The following is a 19,261-nucleotide window of genomic DNA, read 5'->3' as shown; positions in this document are numbered from 1 at the left end:
ATAATTACGAATTTACATTATCATGTTAATTAATTTTCATGAAAAAATGGAATTAAAAGTTTCAAAATTTTTGGAAAAGCTATTAGTTGTATATGAAAGAAATGTGCGTGATACCTCTGCTTTTATAAATAGGTGACATTTCCACAAAGTTTTATGAAAATCCGTGCATTAGGTAAACATATGTTTTTATCTCCGGAGCGTCGCCTTAACTTACTGTCAAAAATCCTCTGTCTAATGGTAAGACATATTCGTGATCATTTGATTTTTGCATGGGGAAATTTGACATCATTTTTTAACGTTTTGGATTTCGGTCTTATTCGACCATACAGCCAGTCACTATTTTGTATTTTTCTTTTGTATTCTTGTTAATGAACTTCTACACAATATTGTAATGTTAAAGACGTCACACGCACCCAGTCCCTGAGCCAGTAGAATTAAACCAATTATGCTTAAAATCCCCGGCCCGGCCTGGAATAGTACTTTTTTTTTTTGCTATTTGCTTTACGTCGCACCGACACAGATAGGTCTTATGGCGACGATGGGAGAGGAAAGGCCTAGTAATGGGAAGGAAGCGGCCGTGGCCTTAATTAAGGTACAGCCCCGGCATTTGCCTGGTGTGAAAATGGGAAACCACGGAAAACCATCTTCAGGGCTGCCGACAGTGGGGCTCGAACCCACGATCTCCCGATTACTGGATACTGGCCGCATTTAAGCGACTGCAGCTATCGAGCTCGGTGTGGCCTTAATTAAGGTACAGCCCAGCATTTGCCTGGTGTGAAAATGGGAAACCACGGAAAACCATCTTCAGGGCTGCCGATAGTGGGATTTGAACCCACTATCTCCCGGATGCGAGCTCACAGCTGCGCGCCCCTCACCGCACGGCCAACTCGCCCGGTCCGGTCGGAGGGGAGGAATACTACTGGGGGCTTCTTAAACAAAAGGCCGGCACGCTAGCCATTAGTTCTTTTACGTTCGAACCCCACTGTCGGCAGCCTTAGAAGTGGTTTTCCGTGATTTCTCATTTCCACACCAGCCCTTTCCTATCCCAGCGTTACCATAAAACCTATCTGTGTCGGTGCGACTTAAAGACAATTGTAAAAAAAAGTTCTTTTACGTGCCGGTAAATCTGCCGATAACAGGTTGGTGTTCGTACTGTGATTTAACATCTTCTGTGACAGGATTTGGAGTCGAACTCGCCCAGGAAACTGGTATGCTGGACTAACCTCTAGACCACTATGGCGGCAGGATTGAGAAGGCGGGTGGAAAGTTTTATGAGGTAATTAATACGACGACGTTAATGTCCCGATCAAATATTGTGACAGTGGGCGATAACAAGTAGCGACCATAATATTCCTTTTATCAAGGTAGCGAGATATTCCACCTCTTACCACAACCTGTTGACTCATGCTGTTCAACAAGACATTGCTCCCGTATTTGCAGTATTAGTGTCAATTATACAGTTCATAAGTGAAAGGGAAATACGTCAGTTTCTATAAGCTCATTCCATGTTAAGAAAACACTATTGCTCTTATGGACCTACAAGGAGTGACCGCACTCCCCCTTAGACCCTCACAGTTCCTCCTGATTAAGAAATATTATAATATACTTTATACTGTATTATGAAAGAAAGAAAATGGATGGGGCATGTTTTTTGCCCGTGAGTTAATAAAATAATTACTTAACATTCTCTATTTAATAAATACTTGCGCGGGGTGGAAGCACACTGGCGGAAACAGCCATCGCATTGTTGCCTTCCTTCACTTTCCTGTTGAATTGCTCTGGTACGGTATATGTTTCGCGTAATCCGTTACGTTGTGAATCGCCGGCAGCTTATCACTGATGGATAGAAGTCATCTATTTATTTATGTGTGTGTTCTAATATTGTTGTACTGTACTGCAGTTGTTACTGACCGGGCAAGTTGGCCGTGCTGTTAGGGTCGCTCAGCTGTGAGCTTGCATTCGGGAGATAATGGGTTCGAACCCCAATGTCGGCAGCCCTGAAGATGGTTTTCCGTGGTTTCCCATTTTCAAACCAGACAAATGCTGGGGGTGTTCCTTAATTAAGGCTACGGGCGCTTCCTTTCCACTCCTAGGCCTTTCCTATCCCATCGTCGCCATGAGACTTATCTGTGTCGATGCGACGTAAAGCAAATAGCAAAAAAAAAGTTGTTACTGAAGCTTTTGATGTTTTGGTGAGCAGCGATACATCACGGGATGACTTGTACTGATACAGAAGTTCGCTATGATGTTTATCTGTGCTTGGTTTTGTTATTTAGCTTTTGTTTCTTAAGCGCATTTTTTTTGCCACATTTTTACCACATTTTCACAAGCGCATTCAATTGCCACCATTCTTTTCGAGCGGTGATATGACGGCACAGCAGTACCCGGCGTTGCCTGGGCAAATTTATTAAGTACAATTAACTACACACCCACCCCGAGCCTATAAAAATTATCGCTTCTCTATTTTTTCCAGCTTACCCTGAACTTCAATACTGCGGTTTTGTATGTGCAGTAGTTTATCCATGTTGCTGTAAAAACTGAAATAAGCGCTCCCCCCGCCCTACAACCCCTATACCCTAGATTTAAAAAAATGCTGCTTACTTTCCTCCTTCTTTTATTTTGAACTTAAGTACTGTTTTTCACCAATATATATACCACGGTTTTCCCGTGATGCTCTTTAGCAGAGCCGTTCGATATGGCAACCTTGTTATCATAAAATAAAAGCAAAACTGTTTTTTTAAATGGAATGAGTCTATAGCGGCTTTTTTCATCTGTACCGTACATCCGGAAGGAACAAGCAGTGGATTTTAGAAAGAGGCTGGGAAGACCAGGGGAGAATTCATCTGTTGCGCTCACTGGTAAAATTTAGGTATATACGAGTGTTGGGAGATAAGTCACGGCATGAATCCCCCCTCACCCCCCCCCCCCTACGAATACGGGATCTATCAGACAAACGGAAATATACAGATTGAAGTGGGGATTGTAAGGATCGTGGAATGTATGAATAATACCGAGTAGATTTGCCAGGTGTAGGATATAAAACGAGGAGACTGTCAACCATGAAATCGTTAATAATAATAATAATAATAATAATAATAATAATAATAATAATAATAATAATAATAATAATAATAATATGTCCCACTAACTACTTTTACGGCATTCGGAGCCGCCAAGGTGCTGGAATTTAATCCTACAGGAGTTCTTTTACGTGCCAGTAGATCTACCGACACGAGGCTGACGTATTTGAGCAAATTCAAATACCACCGGACTGAGCCAGAATCGAACCTGCCAAGTTGGGGATCATAAGGCCACTGAGCCAGTCAGCCCGGCCCATGAAATTGTTGTGCTACGTAATGTTTATTTTCTCAGAGAGTACAGTAATCTTTACGGTAAACCAATTTACAAGTTGCTTTACGTCGCACCGACACTGATAGGTATTATGGCGACGATGGGATAGGAAAGGGCTGGGAGTGGGAAGCAAGCGACCATGGCCTCAATTAAGGTATACAGACCCGGCATTTGCCTTATGTGAAGATGGAAAACCATATTCAGGGCTGCCGACAGTGGGGTTCGAACCCACTATCTCCCGAATAAAAGCTTTCACCTACATGACGCAAACCGCGCAGCTACTCGCTCTGTTTACAATAAACACGCAAGGTAATCCCGTAGATTGTCCACAACACATTGCCGACGATGCGGGAGACGTCGGTTACCAGTCGCCTCACCATGCGTGAATTTTGCAGTCTTATGTATCACAGTGTTTGCATGTCGCATCATGTCCCAAACCATCTCCCACGCAATAGTTCTTTCACTTTGGGGATGAGGTCAAAATCGCACGGAAAAAGGTCCGGTGAGTACGGCGGGTGTTCCAGTACTTCCCACCTCCAGCGCTGAAGTTGCATTTCTGTCATTCTGTGGGTGGTTCGTTTTTCATTGCCTGTTTCGGGATGTTACTCAAGTAGTACACATCTTCTGTCCACATCTACAACTTGTTTTACGTCGCACTGACACAGATAGGTCTTATGGCGACGATGGGATAGGAAAGGCCTGGGAGTGGGTAAGAAGCGGCCGTGGCCCTAATTAACGCACAACCCCGGCATTTGCCTTGCGTGAAGATGGGAAACCGTGGAAAACCATATATAGGGCTGCCAACAGGGGGATTCGATCCCACTATCTCCCGAATGCAAGCTCATAGTTGCGCGCCCCTAACCGCACGGCCGACTCGCCCGGTCTGTCCACGTCCATTCACTGGGTAATTACTGCTCGTGACACATCACTCCGGACAGTTGCACGTTGCCGCTTGTTTCACGCATGTCCTGAAATGCTGCTGCCCATCTCGCAACGGTTCAATATGGAAGGACATTATTCCCCACAGCTTCCACAAACTTTCTCTGACATTTTTGGCATTGCGACCTCGGCGAACGGCCAGTTTGATCTACGCACGTTGTTCTTTCCTTTCCACTTCCATTCTCCACGAAACCTGACTCGCTATTGTAGTCCCATCGCCCTCTGCGTGGTACCTGTCCAGCTCACCGCTATCTCATGATGTGTTTATGCACTATGAGTGTGATGCCTTCCAGGTCATATGACCATTGTATGGTGACAACGTACAATGGCGAGGGATAAATATTTGCCATGACTTGTGCTCCAGCCCTCGTCTGGTGGTCAGTTTCCGTGCGGTAGCATTTTCCTTCCTCTCCTTGGAGGACTTTGCTGTCAACGGGTAGGCCTATGGCTAAACATACCGTTTAAAATTATAGTACCAGTAACTTGGTACACGTCGACGTATTTAATAGAAATGTGTTTACAATACATGTCCCGGTAACTTGCTACTCGTCATTAAAATATATACAATTACTGGATAATGATCTTACGCACACAGTCCGACTGACTCCGTTTTTCCTTTCGGCGTCGGTGAAAATAACACATAACAATGACACGCTCTTGGTCAGTCCGTCCAAACTGCGTCTCGATCTAGCCCACAGCAGAACTGTCAGCCGATACGGGCCGAGATGGCAAAAACGAAGATATGAGCGGAGCTGAAGGGGAAATTGCCTGGGCTGCTAGCCCGTTGAGTTAACTCAGCCGAGGACTCTAGTTCAGTCAATATTTTTGACATACTCTGTTTGGAAGGCCTGTGTATGCGAATGGATGTTGATCCATCAGCTCGAAAGCTAGTTGGATCTCCAGCTGTCACAGAAAGGTTAAGTGCGTTCTTTTGTTACTAACACATACAGGTAAAGGTTTTCAACGAGTTGAGATTGGAAAGGTACATCGAAAGCATTTGCCTGATTTGAAAATGAGAAAACACGAAAGACCGTCTTCAAGGTTGCTGGCGGGGGATTTCAATCATTACAGATGGATTCGTAGGTGGAAACTTCATTTATCAAAATCATGTCAAATGTTCACGCTATGATGTTTGCTCCACGTTAGTGGATCGAATCACCTGCCACAAAGATGTATTTTCATGTTTGTGGACAGATGAATATCTGAATTTGCCAGATCCAGTCCGCCGGGTGATGCTGAAGAATCTCTCCGCCGCAGAGTTCCAAAAGGGAATTGTAGAAACGTAGATATTTGGCAAAGAGGTCCCGTCTGAACATTTACTATAGGAGAGAAAGAAGGCTCCCTATAACTTATTATTTCAGACGGGGACACGACTCCTTACTGACCTGCACGTGTCCGACATCGGTCGTTAGGTTCAAACGCTAATCTAGCCCACCAAGTCCAATTTTGCTGGGCGAAGCTGGTGCAGGTTTTCGTAATGGTGATACTTTCAGCTGGTTTACATTGAAAATCCACAGCCTGTTTCTAGTCATTCGACCGGGACAGGAATGGAATAAGTGAAGGCCTATCTAGCGGCGAGGATAGTAATTGTGCCGGCTGCCGAAGCCTGTCCTCTGGGGAAAGAATTAATGACTGACAGATGAAATGAAATGATATTGGAGAGTATTGCTGGAAAGAAGGATGACAGATAAAACCGGAGTACCCGTAGGAAAACCTGTCCCGCCTCCGCTTGGTCCAGTACAAATCTTACATAGAGTGACTGGGATCTGAACTACGAAACCCAGCGGTGAGAGGCCGGCGCGCTGCCGCCTGAGCCACGGAGGCTCCTGGTTTATATTCACTCTCCAAATTTTAATATAATATTTTGTCTATAACAACAATCTCTGGGCTGAGTGGTTCAGAGACTAACGGCTATAGGCTGAGCCAAAGGTGGCGGGCCGAGCGAGTTGGCCGGGCGGTTAAGGCCGCACAGCTGTGAGCTTGCATCCGGGAGATAGTGGGTTCTAACCTCACTGTCGGCAGCCCTGAGGATGGTTTTCCGTTGTTTCCTATTTTCACATCAGCAAATGCTGAGGCTGTACCTTAATTAAGGCCACGGCCGCCTCCTTCCCACTCCTAGTCCTTTCCTATCCCATCGTCGCCATAAGACGTAAAGCAAATTGTAAAAAAAAAAAAGTGTCGGGTTCGATCCTGGATCCGTCCTTTAAACTAGGCCAACCTGATGTTTGTAGATATTTGTAGAATTCCTGAGGGACACAATTCCGGCACATTGATGTCTCCAAAAACCGCACAAGTGGGGGGCGCACAATCAGTAATTTGATAATGATGATGTTGATTATTATTATTATTATTTACCACCTTTATCCGTTCCAATAGAGCTGGCAGAATATAAATATTTTTACAAGGCTTCTTCCTAGGAAAAAATTTCTACAATAGACCTACGTGCGTAATTTCTGATCATTATTCAACATTATCGCTCTAGGGCCATAACCTCGATCTGGTTAAATATTTGATCATGTCTAGAAAATATGCGTCCTGTGTCCTTGTAGAAGGCAGTCCCTCAAGGTCAGCAGAACCTGGTTCAACCGTTAAACTCAGTAGAGCTGCGCTGCTGCTAGTTACTGTACCGGGGCTTACTTCTTCGGACCGCATTACATTGCTTGTTTCCTGGACGACAGATGTCACTTGAGGAATGATTAGTACTAGCACTTCTTACAGTACAATATAGGGACTGGGTAAATGGAGCTAACATACCTAGCGGATCCACAAGTTGCATCCAGGTCACAAAGTCTAGCGAAACAACGCACAGTATGTCCTCTGAGGAAAAAACTCTAAACATAGCATGTGAAATGAACGGGTAAAAGCAAAGACATCTCTGTTACAACCACGAAAGTCTGTGGAAGAGTAGAAGGTAAAGGCTTCCACTATTCCTAACATCATTCTTAAGTAAATTGTAAAGTTTGTGACTGGAACTAAGTGTGGCTCAGACGGCAGTAGCACTGGTGGTTTGGATCCCGGTGGTATTTGAAGGTGCAGCCAGCCTTGTATTGGTAGATTTCCTGGCAGGTAAAAGAACTCCTGTGGGACAAAATGAAGGCACTTTGGCGTCTTCGAAAACCGTAAAAGAAGTTGAGGAACGCAAAACGATTAACATTATTATTTAAAAGCAATCCTTTAGGCCTTTTCGATCGTGAAATTACCAGCGTTTCACCCCAATGTGAAGCAGTGGGCTCATCAGTTGGATTGCTACACCTTTCCAAGACATTGGTAGCTAATGCGCTGCAAGCCTCCTATGTAGGACAGTGCGGTGACGGTGCACTAAGGGAAGCCTGTACCTCCACTTGTATAAATGTCTAACGGCGCACTAGCTACCAACGTCTTGGAAAGGTGTAGTGATCCAACTGATGAGCCCACTGCTACACACTGGGGCGAAACGCTGGTAATTTCGCGATTGAAAAGGCCTAAAATTCTACAATGATTTTAACATTTTGCAGTGGGCAAAATGAAATTATGCTTTCCTTCTTGAAAATTAATTTCCAACATTATTATCATTATTAATAATACATAATAATGCTATTTGCTTTACGTCCCACTAGCTACTTTTACGGTTTTCGGAGACGCCGAGGTTCCGGAATTTAGTACAGCAGGAGTTCTTTTACGTGCCAGTAAATCTACCGACATGAAGCTGACGTAATTGAGCACCTTGAGATACTACCTCACTGAGCCAGGATCGAAAATGCCAAGTTGTGGTCAGAAGGCCAGCGCCTCAAACGTCTGAGCCACTCAGCCCGGCATTATTATTATTATTATTATTATTATTATTATTATTATTATTATTATTATTATTATTATTATTATTATTATTATTATTTATTTCCCAGCTGACACCGAGTGAGGGAAAATATAGTTTCTCTCCATTTCGTCCTGGCTCTCCACCGTTCCTCATCCACACTGTGTTCCAGTCCAGGTTCTTGTCCTATGTTGTTCTTCACGGAGTCCATCCAGGGTAACTTGGTCTTCCTTATCCCCTCTTCTTCTCTGTCACCTGTCTTTCCAGTAGGCTACTTGTCTTGATCTTTCTTCTTTCATCCGCTTGACATGTCCAGACGACCTCAATCTGTTCTGTTCAGTTTGTCATTTAGTTTTTGCACATTTAGCTCTTTTCGTATGTCTTCATTTCTCACTCTGTTCCTCCATGTCTTCTGTGCCATACTCCTCAGGAATTTCATCTCAGCTGCTTGTACTCTACTCTTATCTTTCTGAGTCATTGCCCAGGTTTCTACTGCATATGTCATTATAGGCAATATCCCTTGTACATTACTTCTTTAACCTTCCTTGGTACTTCTTTATTCCATATTAATCTCGTACCTGGTGATAAAAGGCACTCCCCAGTTGTATGTATGTATGTTTAGTCCACTTCTACTAATTTCCATATCCAGTCTTCCATTTTGTGTCAGTTCACTTTGCAAGTACAGTATTTGAAGTGTTCTACTATTTCCAGTTCCTTGTCTCCAATTTGGATAGCTCCTTTTCTTTCCTTACTTCCTCTGCTCATCACTAATGTCTTGCTCTTCTACATGTTGATCATCACTCCCCATTGTTCAATCTTCTATTCAGTACATTCAGCTGTTGTACATCCTCCTCATCTTCTTCCCAGATCACAGCATCATCTGTACACATCATTGCATTCATTCTTTCCCCTCTATAACCTTCCCTTGCTGCCTTTACGATGTCATCCATCACCATTGTGAACAGTAAAGAACAGACACTCCCTTGTTTTAGCCCATTGTCAATTCCAAACCATTATGTTCTACCCACTGTTGTCTTCACACAGCTGTAATATATTGCTTTTATCATTGTTATTTGCTCCTTGGCAATCCCCCAGTACGTCACGCTTTCCCAGACTTTTGTTCTGGGGATGGTGTCGTATGCCTTTTTTTTTTTTTTTTTTTTTTTGCTATTTGCTTTACGTCGCACCAACACAGATAGGTCTTACGGCGACGATGGGGCAGGGAAGGCCTAGGAATAGGAGGGAAGCGGCCGTGGCCTTAATTAAAGTACAGCCCCGGCATTTGCCTGGTGTGAAAATGGGAAACCACGGAAAACCATCTTCAGGGCTGCCGACAGTGGTTCGAACCCACTATCTCCCGGATGCGAGCTCACCCGGTATATGCCTTTTCTAAGTCTATAAAAGTCTTCCCATATTTCCAAGCTCTTTTCCATTCTTCTTCTTCTTCTTATTGTCCAAATCGTTGGCTGAATGGTCAGCGTTGAGGTCTCGATTCAGAGAGACCCGGGTTCGATTCTCGGCCAGGTCGGGGATTTTCGTCGCGTCTGATTAATTCTTCTAGCTCGGGGACTGGGTGTTTGTGTTTGTCTCACCACTCTTCCCTTCATATTCAGACAACACACCACACGATCAAACACCGCAGAAACACGCGGTAGTGATTACATCCCTCCACATATTGTTGGCATCTGGAAAGGTATCCTTCCGTTAAACAAAGCCCAAACTGCATGTGTGATACGGTTCGTACCCGCGACTCCACAGGTGTGGAGAAGCGGTAGAAGAACAAAAATTACTATTATTATTGTACCAGGGGTACGCCTTCCCCGACTATTTAAACTGTGCGCCTTCTTTACGGCCATGTATGCCAACATACTTGAGCTTGTAAACAACCAAAGAATTTCGTCTTCTATAGTTAGATGGCTCTACCATCGATTTGTTTGCTCCCTCTACCGGACTAACAACTAACTACTTGATAGAGTAATTTTTATTTTAGGAGTTGCCAAACCTTTTTCTGAGGATTTTTTTTTTAATGCGGGGATATTTTCAACACTTCAGCTGGTTCCTCCTCGATTGTAATCTACATATCAGAGACTTGTAAGTGTGTTCTCTAGCCAATTTAAACCGGGGTGTGTGTATAGAAATATAGGAATCCAACCTATCAGCAAAGTGTTCTGGAAGCTCTCCGTTACGGAACTCTAAAAGCAGGGCACTTTAGGTCCGTCTTGTCTGAATTGCTCCAGTACTTGGAAGCGCGACTTGACGGAAGACTAGGAGGCAGCGGCGAGGCCTGCTTCAAGAACATCCAGCGACACAATGTAATGTCAGAACTTACCTAGACATGTGATAGCGCTTGCGGGTAGATTGAGAGGAAGGTTTCAGCCGTTTTCTTTTAATGTAATTTTGTAAACTGGTGTTTTCTATGTAGGATTATGGGCGAAGTCTGAGGACTCTGTTTCCATTCCCTAGTGGGAAATATGCAATGTAAGGGAACAAAGGGTGATGACCCTCTGTCGTTTCCCATTCAACCTTGCATTGGGTGAGGAAAGCTTCCAACCTCAAAATTTTGTAAATCATGTCTCGGCTTTAAATGTTCCTCCTTTAGTCACACCTTGTAGTATAGGATTAGCCTCTGTATCATTGGGCTATAAGCCCACTTAGATTTTTAGCCATTTCTATAAGGAGTGTAGGTGTTTCGCATCCTTGCCTTTTGTTTATGGTCGGTTATGTGCAACCCTTTTCTTTTTACTATTAAGGCCATGTAGTATGGGCAATTATGCCCCTGTTTATTCTGCAACTGTTTCTGCGTTTTGGTTCCCTTTAGTAACAGTGCTCAATGTTATTGTGGAGCAATTGATGAACACTTTAAAGTGGGGTCACCCTTTGGGTTGCCTAGTGTAATTGCAGTGCATCAAAAGGAACTTATTGCCTTTGAAAGGCTAGACTATGGTATTTTGGAGCTCAGACTCCTGTGCAATGTAACTGCTAGGTTCAAATTTTGCTCTTGAAAAATATTGTACCTGTCCGAAGCAGTTATGCTCTTCTCTATGTAAATTAACAACTTGTAATTATCGCAAGTTTTTATACCTGATGTTCGGATTTCTAAGTCCCCGATATTGTGAGAGCTGATGAGCTCGTTAGTAACCTGTTCTATTGTTTGCTATTCATTCAGATTTTCTATCTCTGAATTTAAAAAATGAAAGAATATAATTTCCAAATTTGTTATATTAAATTCTGCTCTAAGTAAGTCCCTATCCAGCCATTCAAACCAGGCACTTTCCATTCCTCTGTAAGCCACGAAAATCCGTAACAATTATTATTATTATTATTCTAATGGTATAAACTTCCTAGTCATTTTAATCGTCCAGTTTAGTGGGTCAGAAGAAGCGGTTTGATAGCCGGGACGGGGAATTCAAGACAAGTCATCGCAATTCCTATGACTTCATTTTACAGCCAGCATCAGCATAAAATTGTACATGATCCTAAAAGCTCATATCATCTTCGTACACATGCAATACAAAAATATTTATTATTACGGTGCTTCCTTACCGATAAAATGCGCTATTAGGATAGGTAATCAGTTCTATGAGCAGTTGTATATTTAGCGGTCGTCCTACAAAGATATATTGACATCTTACAACTGCAGATACCAGCATTATTTTGTTATGAACCATGCGGGCTCTATTACATGTATTGAGGTTAGCGGAAGAGAAATGTCTAAAACAGGGGTGGGCAAACGCTGCATTCTTCTGTGCATGCAAAAGCACAACTTCTGGTAAGGTATCATAACAGCTGTTCTGGCAGTAACTTGTGTTTACGTGTCGAGATTTGATATCGCTGTAAGTTGAAAATGACTGCATGGTGAAGTCCTTTATACAAAAATAAATTCCTAGTGTTTGCTACGTGGCCGTATATGCCTGCTTCCTGGCCAGCGGAAATTTCTTGATGAATGCTAAACGTTTGCACTTGTTTATTGACACAGGCCAGAGCGAATTGTAGCTATCACCAAAGTCCCTTGTCTTATTTATGGTTGTGTCAGTATGGAAGCTGCTGAGGAATTGGTGGTGCTGAATAATAACATTCAGAGCACAACTACTGTTTTAAGAGGTGTTGCTCATAGGATCAGTCGTGCTCCAATAGCACTTCCTGGCCCAGTGAGGAAAGCAATGGCAAACTACCTCAGTCCTCTTCTTTACTAGTACGCCTCATTTTGTGTAGCCACTGTCTTTGCGGTTTCCCTGCAGGTTGCCCCCCCCCCCTCCTTTGCAATGTTTATACATAGCAGACACTAAAGGAAATCACAATCTAAGGAGAGGAAATAAAAATCCTGAGATTTCTGATAATATTGTTATTTAGTCTGAGTCTGCAGAAGATCTGGAGAAATTGCTGAATGGTGCGGATGGATTCTTGGGGAAGGAGTAGACTACAAGATGAAAATAAGGAACAATGGAACGAAGTCAGGGGATGCAGGAAATATTAGATTAGGAAATGAAGTCTTAAAGGAAGTAGATGAATACGGTTACATGGGTTGTAAAATGATTAACGATAGCAGAAGTATGGAGGACATAAAATGCAGACTTGCACAAGCAAAGAAGGCCTTTCTTAAGAAAAGAAATTAGGTGATTTCAAACATTTGAAAAAAATGTTTTTAAACTTTGTTTGGAGCGTGGCATTGTATGGAAGTGAAGTGTGGGCGATAACGAGCTCAGAAAGAAAGAGAACAGGAGATTTTGAAATGTGGTGTTACAGAAGAATGCTGAAGGTGAGATGTGTAAATCGAATCAGAAATGAAGAGATTCTGAATGGAATTAGTGAGAGGAGATCGATTTGACTGAATTTGACGAGAAGAAGAGAAAGAATGATAGGACAGGTCTTAAGATACACAGGACTTGTTCAGTTAGTTTCTAAGGAAGTGTAGGGGGTAAGAACGGTAGGGGTAAACCAAGGTATGAATATGACAAGCAGGTGTACGATGTAGTTACGTAGAAACGAAAAGATTAGCACAGGATAGGGTGGCGTGGAGTACTGCATCAAACCTGTCTATGGACTGACTCAAACATCAACATTCCTAAAACCGCATAGATTCTGGCATTGCTATTTGATGATCCAACCATTTCTTGGCTGATGACCAGACAGACAGTATAGGAGAGATTTTTCTTTTCAATTATGAAAATAATGAATCCAGGTTGCGAGCAAACATTACGATCATATCTGAAAATACTTGCATTTGCCTATGTGCAGATAATTTGTTCCAGATATTAATTTTCTTGCTGCTTGGTCTAGTAATGACAAATTGCGTAACGAAGTTCTACGAATAATATAGTACTGTAGATCCTTCGAATAGCCGTGCAAAGCATTGCTTTCACATTTAATGACGTAAGTCTGGTAGAAGAGAGGTAAAAACGATAGAGAAAGGAAACAAAGCAAAAGGAAAGTCATCTTCGTACAGAGTATGAAGGCCTTTGGTGAAATAGAAGGTAAAAGCTTCCATTATCCGTAACCTCGGTACTAACCCTTGGTGGGGTAGAGTGGTTAGCTCTACGCCCGGCCGCCTTTGCCCCCAGGAATTAACCTGGTACTCATTTTTGGTGTGGCCTGAGTGAACCTCAGGGCCATGTGCAGCTCCGGAAGTGGAAACGTAATTTCTTAAATTTGTCGATTTACTGACGGGGAACCGAACCCACGTCCTTGCGGGGTAAGCACTATTAAGCTTTTACCGCCTCGACCAGGTGGAGAGAAAGAAAACGCTCTGGTGAAAGACGTTGATAGGGAACATTATGACAGAGCGCGACGACTGACTGCTTTTCTCCGTCGCAGCTATGTGCTGTAGGAGGGGGGAAGGTGACGACAATGGTAAGGAAGTGTGCAAGGCATACTCTTAACTTGAGAGCGTGGGTTAACGACCACGGTTCCCTTAGCTGAATCCTGGCATTGTTTCCACTTACTCGTGGCAGCATCCTCACTTTCATCTATCTTGTCCGACCTCCGTTGGCCAGTTCTTGTTCTTTTCCGACCCCGACGCTATTAGGTTGCGAGGGCTAGGGAGTCGTTCATTGTCACGCCTTTGTGGCCCTTGTCTTTCTTTGGCCGATACCTTTATTTTTCGAAGTGTCGGATCCCTTGCATTTTTTTCTCTCTGATTAGTGTTGTATAGAGAAAGGTTGCCTAGTAGTCCTTCCTCTTAAAACAGTAATCATTATCAGCACTACCATCACCCCCTGTAACTACATTAAAATCGAGGCTTCCACGATTTGAGATTGGTAGACTATGGCAAAGCCTATGAGAAGCAAATTTCAGGCTCAAATTCTTTTTGAAACATTGACAGCCTCCCCTTAGCCACAAATGAACGCCGAGACGTCTCCATGAGCTTCAATCCCAGCAGATATAAGTTTCTGGATTCGAAACAACACTTCTAAAATTGAGCCCAACTAAACCCAAAGATGACTGTATTGACTGTATTATAGACACCTTCAACGCCTTACCTTGTCCTAAGGCTGATTCTATGTGTAACTATTGTAGTGCTGATAAGATTTCATCTCCGATCTTTTATAGTTGAATAGCTCGGGTTCACCTTCAATCCAATTGCGGTGGGGTAATTAAGATTCATCTTCGATCCGCCTACAAGTAAGGCCTGTATTCCATCCACGAACAATGGGATAACTAAGATTCATTTTATATCCACTTGCAGTGGGATAATTCATCTTCGAGCTACTTACAATGGGATAACCCAAGTTCATCTCCGATCCACTTGCAGTGAGATAATCCAAGTTCATATTCGATTCACCTACAATGGGATATGTAAGGTTCATATTCGATCCACGAACAATGGGATAATTAAGGTTAATCTCCGATCCACTTTCATTGAGATAACCCAAGTTCATCTTCGATCCACTTACAATGACATAGCCTAAATTGCCTTGGATCCACTGACAGCGGGAATAACCTAGGCCCTGCATCTCGCTATGTCTTTCATACCAGGATGAAGCAGCGAAAGTAATCGAGGAAGATTGAGGCGGATGCAGCAACACTGAAATTACTTTCACGTCCCCATAAAATGGATTAATGTATAAACCAGCTGGGAGGAAGTGGGACAAGGTCGGGACACTGGACTGTGCTGGCGCCGACACTCTTGGAGATCCTGGTTACGGAATGCTACTCTCACCGATCTTATCTCTTGCATCTCATCACTGACTGCTGTGAAAGCTTACGGACTTCAGTTTTTACAGTAACAAAACAAAGTCTTTTATTTTATTTTCCCTGTGTTTCCCTACTATTTAGGGCAATGGATAATAAAATTTAAAATAATTCCAACTGGTTCAGCTCAGTGTATTAAAGCCACGGGATCCTGGGTGCACGCGTTCAATTCCCACTGTCGGCCCGTCGGCTTTCCATTGTTTTCTGATTTGAAATCTAGGCCACTGTTTGGAGGGTATCTTCTTGAAATACCTTAACTACTTCCTCTCTATTCCTTGCTCAGGACATTCTCGATGCTGTCCCACTTAAACCCAGTTCGAGATCGCTTGTAGTACAGGTCGATCCACTGTCTCCAGTTATTGGCTGGATTTAAATGGTCAGAAACACGAATATGCCTGTTAAGACACCAGGAATCCGATCATGAAGCATCGTTGGGAAATAAACCAATAAAATAAATAAATAAATAAATAAATAAATAAATAAATAAATAAATAAATAAATAAATAAATAAATAAATAAATAAATAAATAAATAATGTGCCATGTGGAAGTAGGTACATAGCGGCAGATGAGAAATGTATAGCCTAATACTGGCGACTTAAATAGTGCAAGTAGTTCATCGCTAGCTTTCTCTTCTCGAGGTAGAGAATTTGATCCCGGCTGAAGTCCGTGGCACTTAAGGGTGTCTTAGGCCCGGTTGTATAAAACTTTTGATCTGAGTTCAAAGAGGAAAAATGGCTGCCAGTCAAGTTGAACTTCGATTTTCCGTTGTATAAACGCTAACCTAAGATCATCTCGTCTTGATCTAAGTTCAGATTTGACTGCCGAATATTCGTCGGTTAATCTCCTTGAACTTAGATCATTATCATTCATATTAAACATTGAACTAGACCTGAAGACTTGAGAAGTGTTTCCCTGTATCGTATATGCGTAAGAATACCGTACCTTAATAATATCGAGGTGCGTTATAAATATATTGAATGCTAGTAGTTAAATAATATTGCTAAATCGCTCGATTTTTTCAGAAGTGAGGTTATGTGAATATCATAAACAATAGCCTACATCTATACCAACATGTTGTTACTTAGTTTTCTATTATGTTTCAAGTTTACAAAACAAAGCATATATATTTTCTTTAGCAGGGATGTCAGATTATTCCGACTTTTCGTCTGATGAAGAAGAGTTGATTTTACAACGAGCTCCTCGCGTCTTTCGGCACAGACGAAATCCGATTATTGAATTGTGTGAAATGTTCAAAATAAGATTTCGTTTATCGAAAGATGTTGTGGAGCGACTGGAACTAAAGTTAAGGGACACACTACAAAAACCTAGTCAAATAAATTATCCCCTGTCACCCATGTGTATGTTCCTAACAACTCTTAGGTTTTATGCTACAGTAAGTTTTCAAATGGTTGTTGGAGAGCTCTTTAACATTGACAAGTCAACGGCTTTCTCTTTCAACTTTGATGTCACCATATAGGTTCTTTTATTTTCTATTACATGTTTGTACCTTGATAGTACAATATCCACCAGATCGCCCTTTTCTTTCTGTGTGAAGTTCCTTCCATGTTTACTTCGCGAGATTACAATATTTTCTTCTTCTTCGACAGTCACGGCAATTTCGTATTTCATTTGTTGACAGTCACGGCCAGGTCAATCCCACTATTTAAGTATTATTCAACGGGCCGAGCTATTTCGTTTTTCATTTGTTTTGCGGCGTTGCCACGTCCAATTTTTTGAACTCCGATTACATTTGAACTACACATGTGTAAACCGAGTTCAGTTTTATACAACGCGATGAAGTCGTAATCTCAGTTCATTTTCAGAACTAAGTTCTTAATTGATCTCCAGTCAGATGTCTTTATACAACCGGGCCTTAATGCGACAAATTTTAACCTGGGATTTTCGACCCTTGCACCTTACCGTTCTTCTGTTTCTGTCGTGTGTACAATGGGAGTGTTTCTCAAACTGTGCTCCGTGAGGCGAGTTTAAGTGTTCCGCGGTGGTCTCTGTGACCTTGGTGGCATTGCAATTGAATTCCCGTTAGATTTAGATGTCTTATAGTAGCTGATGTATAAATTTTATCGGGAACTAACAATTTTATACTGCCAGATGTGACATGGAGAGATGGCTTGGAATGACATTAGTAGACAAATAAGCTTGAGCAGAGCTTTTAAAGGTAGGAAAGATCATAATATGTAGATAAAGTTGGAATTCAAGAGGACAAATTGTCAAATCTTTATTTATAGGACGAGGAGTAAGGGTCTGGAATAAATTATTATTTTCAAGGGAAATGTTCAATAAATTTCCAAATTCTTGGAAACGTTTAAGAAAAAGTTAGGTAAACAACTGATAAGGAATCTGCCACCTGGGCGACAGCTCTACATGTACATAGTTGATTGATTGATTGATTGATTGATTGATTGATTGATTGATTGATTGATTGATTGATTGATTGATTGATTGATTGATTGATGTAACAAAAATATAACAACAACTCTTTATTATATAATCGGCGTTCATTGGTACGACTACTAGCGCCCACGGATTGCTGTTCCCCTTCTACTTCTCTCAACAATGATAAAATATTGTTGTATTATTTTCAGTTTGATAGTTTTGCACACAGATCATACAAGCACAAATATATTTATTAGCTCGTTATGATGTGTGATTAAAACACGGGAGTTAAATAGTGAAAATTTTCTTTTTCAATTTGTTTTACTTCGCACCGGCACAAATAGGTCTTAAGATGACGATGGGATAGGAAAGGGCTAGGACTACTACTAGACCTACTACCTAGACGATGACGCCGACTCTCAGGTCAGGGAGATGTTCGGAGAAGGTGAGGCGTAGAGCCGCGGCCATCCCTCCTCTGCTCGGTTGGTCGGTCGCAGTGCAGAGCTGTCGGACCACGGACCAGCCGTGGCGACTTGTAGGCCGAAGCCTACTCTGCAATCGCCGACAAGGGCTAGGAGTGGGAAGGAAGCTTCCATGGCCTTAATTAAGGTACAGCCGCACTATTTGCGTGGTGTGAAAATGGGAAACCACGGAAAATGATCTTCAGATCTGCCGACAGTGGGGTTCTAACCCACTTTCTCCTGAATGCAAGCTCACATGTGCGCGCCCCTAACCTCACGGTAACTCCCCTACCTCTGAATTATAATAAGAAAAAGCCGGTAGTAATATGATAATTCAAAGAGTCGATTTGAAGCGCACAATTCGGGAACAAGATAGAAGACCAAACTGTAAGTATTATGACAGTTATTTAAGTTACTGTTCTATAGTGGGGTTGGAAATGCTCCTGATCCCTGTGTGTTGTATGCCAATAGCTCCCAGTAAATTACGCAGACATTTACAAACCAGTCACCTTGAATGTAAATACAAACATTTACATTTTTTAAACGAAAACATGGTTCACTTGAAAATAGTAAATTTTACCATAAATAAAAAAACAGTATTCTGTAAGAAGGAAGTCAGCTCCCAGACGAAACTATCTTTACATCGGTCTGTTTTCAGACCACCTTTGCTTTACGGGAGCGAAAGCTGGGTGGACTCAGGATATCTTATTCATAAGTTAGAAGTAATAGACGTGAAAGTAGCAAGAATGATTGCTGGTACAAACACGTGGGAACAATGGCAGGAGGGTACTCGGAATGAGGAGATAAAGGCTAAGTTAGGAATGAACTCGATGGATGAAGCTGTACGCATAAACCGGCTTCGGTGGTGGGGTCATGTGAGGCGAATGGAGGAGGATAGGTTACCTGCTATGGAGGGTAAGAGAAGTAGAGGTAGACCAAGACGACGATGGTTAGACTCGGTTTCTAACGATTTAAAGATAAGAGGTATAGAACTAAATGAGGCCACAACACTAGTTGCAAATCGAGGATCGTGGCGACGTTTAGTAAATTCACAGAGGCTTGCAGACTGAACGCTGAAAGGCATAACAGTCTATAATGATAATGTATGTATGTATGTATGTACCATAAATAATATT

The sequence above is a fragment of the Anabrus simplex genome, chromosome 7 (genome assembly GCF_040414725.1).
Source record: "Anabrus simplex isolate iqAnaSimp1 chromosome 7, ASM4041472v1, whole genome shotgun sequence".
In the NCBI taxonomy this organism is placed as follows: Eukaryota; Metazoa; Arthropoda; class Insecta; order Orthoptera; family Tettigoniidae; genus Anabrus; species Anabrus simplex.
This window is presented reverse-complemented; position numbering follows the sequence as displayed.